The sequence below is a fragment of the Canis lupus genome, chromosome 18, assembly GCF_048164855.1.
Source record: "Canis lupus baileyi chromosome 18, mCanLup2.hap1, whole genome shotgun sequence".
NCBI classification, from domain to species: Eukaryota; Metazoa; Chordata; class Mammalia; order Carnivora; family Canidae; genus Canis; species Canis lupus.
In genome coordinates this window covers 55,074,871-55,080,870 of record NC_132855.1, presented here as the reverse complement: position 1 = coordinate 55,080,870, position 6,000 = coordinate 55,074,871, and positions in this window count along the sequence as shown.

Here is a 6,000-nt window from a genome sequence, read left to right as displayed (position 1 = left end):
AAAAAAAAACCTTAAGTAGTAATAAAGTTTTGTTTCTAAGAAAAAAATACATAGGGTGATTGGGAAGGTGGACAGAGAAGGACCCTGCGGTCAGGGTGGTCAGGAAGGGCCTCTTTGAGGAGGTGACATTTAAACAGATTGGAATGACCAAAAGAGTGTTCCTGGAAAAGGAAATATGTGAGCTGAGAACTTTAAAATAAGAGCAAACCCAACATTGGATGATATGCTATATGTTGGCAAATTGAACTCCAATAAAAAAAAAAAAAAAAAAGAGCAAACCCAATACGCTTGAGCAGTGGACAAAAGGTCCTTGTGACTGAAGTCAGAGGAGAACAGTGGGAGATGAGATTGAAGAGGTAAAGCCAACATGGCTTCAAGGCCAGCTAAGGGATCTGGATTCTATTCCAAGTACAATCAGAAGACATGGAAGGGTTCTAAGAAGAGAAGCAACATAATATGACTTATGTCACATTAGCTGTGAAGAATATGGATAAGACTAGAAGCAGGAAAACCAGTTAGAACACTATTATTGGCGACCACGAGATATTTGTATTAGGTGGTATCAGTGGAGATAGACAGATTTTGGAAATGATTTGGAGGTAGAGTTGACCCGAATTCTTCACGATTGCACATGAGAACGGAGGAAAAGAGAACCACGAATAGCTACATGCTTTTTGGCTTGAGGAACTGGTGCACAGTGATGACATTTGTTTGAAGAAGAAGGCTGAAAGAATGAAGAATTGCATATTACTGTATTATTTCCTTATGCAGCCTTCACTTCATAGACCACGATTTTACTCTTTTCCTAATACCTTAATTTTCCTTCCCTACTTGCCCGTCATCTTTCTTATCCAAAACAATTACTTCAGTCTACTTCCTCTACTCCCATCCACTCCTCAATCCAATGCAATCTGCTCCTATTCCCATTATCCTGATAAACTCCTTCTTGCCAAACACAATGACTTCCTTGTTCTGAAATCCAAGTCCTCATTTTTCTTGACCTTTCTCTAGCATTTAATACTGTTGACATTTCCTCTCTTGGCTTTTCTGAAATGACTTGTTTCTGGTCCTCCTGACCTCTATGGGTATTCTCCCCTTGTAGCCTTGTGTCCTCACTTTTTCTTTGCCTCAACTTTAAAAAACTGGCATTTAAATAGGTTCCAGAGTAGGTCCTCTTCTCCTTTTACTCTATATCTTTTCTCTTGGGGATTCCATCTACTTCCATGAGCCATCACTTATTCTGATATCCTCAGCATAGATGTCTCTCTCGAGTTCTAGATCATCCTGTTAAATTACTTATAGACAGCCTCACTTATCCTCATGGATATCCTCATGGACCTTCCAAACTCAACACTATTAAAATCAAACTACTTACCTTACCTCCTCAACCTACTGTTCTTCTTGAAGTCCCAATCTTAGCAGCTGGTACCACGATGCTCCTGTTTACCTACCTAAGCCATAAATCTCTTTTCCTTTATCTTGCAGATAAAATCAATAATAAAATTCAGTTGAGTCTGTCTTTAATATTTCTTGAATCCTTCCCTTTTCTCCATTTCCATTCTTGCTGTCTACATTTAGATATCCATAATTTTTTCCTGATAGTACTAAAACAGCCTTCGAACTAGTATCCCTGCTCACAGTGTTAATCACACTGATAAATTCTCTAAACAGGAGTGAACCTCTTTCTAAAAATGGACATTTGATCACCTCACGATGCTCCTTAAAATTCATCGGTGGCTCTCCATTGGCCTTAGGAGAAGTTGAAACCTTTTAGGAAGGCATAAAAGACCTTTCCCAATACAAGATCTTGCTGATATTTCTGGGTATGTCCTTTAGAACTTTTGCCATGCATTTATACAATGCATTTACTGAGAATCTCCTACTTGCTGGGCACCGTCTTTCACCTTCAGCTCTCTGGGCACAACTTTTTACCAGGACTTTACACAAACGACTTTCCTTGCTGGGAATAAATTTTTCTTTAACTTGGCCACTTGTCTGGGTTACTTCTACTTATCCTTCCAGACTCACTTTCAAGCTCATCTTCTCTGGTGAGGGTCTCTAACTAAAACTCAGTCAGGGTTAGGTACCCCTCTCATAAGCTCCCTATTGATATCATCTCACTTTTGTGTGATCAACCGCGTACTCATCTGTCTCCTTGTTATCCTATAAGGTCCTTTATAGCAGGTTGTCTTACTCACCTTTATATTACCAGTACCCAGCACATGCCTGGTAGATAGCAGGCACCTACTAACAAACGAATAAAGTGTTAGAGTTGGGTTTCACAGTCAGCTCTTTTCTCTGTGGCACAAATCTCACATTTTTTCATGCTACTTCTTAACATCTTCAATCTGTGAAATTTGCAAATCTGTGCTAGATGTACGTTTGCCTATCACTAATTAATATATAGACAAATTGATTATTAGCTCCACAAGGATTCAATTGATTATTTTTTTCTTGTAGAGCTCTTCCCTCATCATTCCACAGTTTTGTTCATCAAAGTTCTTGGGTCAACTAAATCTAAAATGACCAAAAGATCTTTCTATACACTTTTATATCCTTTCTACCTCTTACCCTGTTGCTTCTACACCACCACCAAGGAAGCAGAGAGTAAGTACATTGGGAGTAAGGTTGATTTTATTTTGATGGTCTGGCAACTGGCACTAAAAAATCATGTATCAACAGCAAATTGCTTCCCGTTATCATTACCGCAAGGTCTCTACAGGTAAGGCGTTCAAGTTTCAGTGTTAAAATTTAACATTGCAAAAATCCAGCTAAAATTGAACTTTTTATGTAGTATTTTCAATGTAATCACAGAACTTTATAAATGGAAGGAAGCTCAGAGATCTTTAAGTCCAGCACCCTCATTAAGCTTCTCTGAGGAAACTGGCGAGGAGACCTATAATGGCTTGCCCAAGGTCATCCAGTGGACGGGACAAGTAGAAGCAAATTTCCTTTCAGTCGCCTGATCTTTCCTCCCTGCACCCTTTTATTTTCTATCTAAACATATTATTTACATCAGAACCCACCTAACTATTTACATAGCACTTATTTTTATGATATTGTCTTTGTGGTATTCTTGTCATAAAAAAAAAAAAAAGGATCTTAAAAAGAAAGCAAGGCTGTCTTGTCCAGGTGGAATTGGTAAAAAAAAAAAAAAAAAAAAGATGATTAGTACATAAAGTAATGGGTTCCTATTTGTAGGGTAGCCCTGTAATCACGCTCTGTTCTCTGAGCACCTCAATGCTAACCTAAGCTTATTTGTGCTCCTGGGGCCTGGATTCCATTCAGTTCCATGCTTTATTTAGTCTAAATGATTTCCTCAGCTTCAACGTGTATTTTTTTGAGCTTCATTTTTTAGAAATATCGTACTTAAATCTACTCTCTACTTGAGTTTGTTTTAGTTCTAATGCTGAGGAATGAGGATCCTGGGTAAAAGAAATAAAGATGATGGCTTTTTTCTAGCCTTTACATTTCAAGAATGGTTTTCTCAAATGGCGACTGGCAGTCTAATTTATCCCTCAAATGATGACGTTTTTCATGGGAATCAGAATTTAATTGGGATAATTTGTTTTCACGGAAAGCGCAGATTTCTTTCCAAGAGGATCAGTTTGATAATGTTTCACCAGCTAGTGCACGGAGACCAAATATAAAACAGTTCTGAGAAACAGGAAGTGAACCTGACTGGTCTAGTCTGTGTGTCCCTGGCAGTGACGCAAATACAGAAATCAAATTAGGAAAACAAGATATGTGGGTGTGAGGCAATCGATAACAATCCAGGATGCTACAAAGCAGGGAAGAATGCCTTTAGCCGAATGCCATTCATTTTAATAACACCCTCAGAAGTTTGATTTCCACTGAACATGCTAGTGGTTAGGGAGCAGGATGAGTTTGAGTTCCCTAGCAACAGCATGTGCTTTTTGAGACCGTCATTAGCCTTTCAGCTAATCCCGCCAACCCCTTACTTCTAAATGTATGACTGGCATAAAAAAAAGAAAAAAATAGAAAAAAGAAAGAAGGAAAGAAAGAAAAAGTAAAAGAAGAAAGAAATGATATTTCAGAAAGCGCTTTGAAATTTCCAGGAGCAAAATGGGAAGGAACTGAAAAAACAAAAGTTGTCCTGAGAATTGTACTCAGGTAAAAGAAGTCATGTTCGTATGTGTCCAACCCGTCTCCCCACATTCACTGCTCTGGCTTCTCTGTTTCTGAATCCCCTGTGGGTAAAGGGTAATGAATGGAAGGGGAATGGTTGAGAGTTTAGGGCAGTCCCCTCCTGCAACATCAATCACAGTCTGAAAGTAGGTTGAATAGTGGGGTGGGCAGTTAGTGTGGGGCAGGGGCTGGGGTGGGGGGTAAGGTGGGAGGGAATATAACACACAGGTTTCTTTCCTCTTTCCGCAGAATAAATTATTCTGGTCGAAGGAGCTTGGGGAAGGAGGGTGGTAAGGGGGGGAATGAAGCTGTTTTCCCTATTGATTGTTTAATTGCACCAGAGGCTGTTTGTCCGAGGCCACTGGCCAAGAGCATTATTTTGGTGGCTAAAGTGAGGTTGGGCAGGTTTCCATCCCCTTCCTTAGATTTAAACAAGACAACCCATACAGCGCGGCCGGTCTATAGGAATATGGTGTATGCTGACTTTTGCTACTCAGCTGTACCCTAAAGCGCCAAGGCTGATGGGACGACGGTTCTCAAACCCTGAATCATTGCTCTAACTCTGTCCTGGGCTCGGAATGCACAACTCTTCTTGGTAGCCTGGGTCACCTGCGGGGCGTTATTAGAATGGTAATTATCGCTGCGTTTGGTTGGTCATCCTTACTATGGCCTGGGTCCCTTTCGACTAGACACTGGGCTCCTTCAGTTTGGCCGGGTGACTCCTAGTTCTCCCCGCCTCCCCATCTACCCCCCCCTTCCCCCTGCGCGCTCCCTTCCCAAGGCGACCACCTGCGCCGCCCCACTTACCATCTGCCCCGCGGGGAGGGCCCCTCGGGGTAGCAGTGCCCTCCCTGCTCCCGGGCGGCTCTGGGGGAGCTCGGCGTTTGCCTCCAGCCCTTCGCTACCGGAGAGATCAGGTTCCTCCCCTCCTCCCCCTCCAGCTCCGGCCGCCGCCGCCGCCTCCTTCTTCTTGCATGACACAGCAGAACCGCAGCTGCGGCAGCGAGTCCCAACCATCCGCCCAGGAAGCGCCGCAACCGGGACTCGGGAGGGGCGGAGGGGGGCGAGGCAGGGGCCACGGCCGCGGGGGGTGCTTGCCCCCACTCGGCACCGCACACTTGTTTCCCAGCCCAGGGGCACGGGAACCAAATCAGGCGAAAGCCGACCAGGCCGAGCCGTGGAGGAATGCTGGGGTTTGGCGTCAGAAGGGATGGGACCCCGAGAGAAGGGTGCGAAGGAGAGACCCCAATAGGGGCAGGACATTGCAGGAAAAGAAGGGAAAGAAGAGGCCGAGAAGTCAAGGGCCAGTCTGTGAAGGAGAATAAAGGAGGTCAAAGAGAGGTAAGGAGGGAGAGTTGCCGAGAAGGGAGCCGGAGCCGGGAAGGGGGTGGGGTGGGGGGAGCCTCAGGGCCAGGAGGACTGGGAAGGGAGTGCTGGGGGAGGCCTGAGCGAAGTACCCCGGCGGCACTGGGAGTACACGGGGGCTGAATTGGGAGGCAAGGACCCAAGAAGGGAAAGGGATGGGAGAATTAGGCATTAGATAGGAAGGTAAAAATTGGGGGCATTAGAAGAGATGTAGTGGAGAATCATTCATCATGGCTGATGAGGTGGAAGGAGACAGAGTCGAGGCAAAGCCAGAGGAAAGGATGATCTTCTAATACCACCCTTTAGTTTCCTGAGAAGTTTTTCATAATTCGCCAGTACACGCAGGGAGTTTTCCTTATAAATGGAAAAGCATGAACTAAAGCGTAGAAATAGCTGCTTCGCTTAGCCTTAGAGCATAAAATCTCCATGGTCCACAAAAACTTTGAGGCAGAGATTGGAGATTTAAGACGTAAGCACATACAGGGG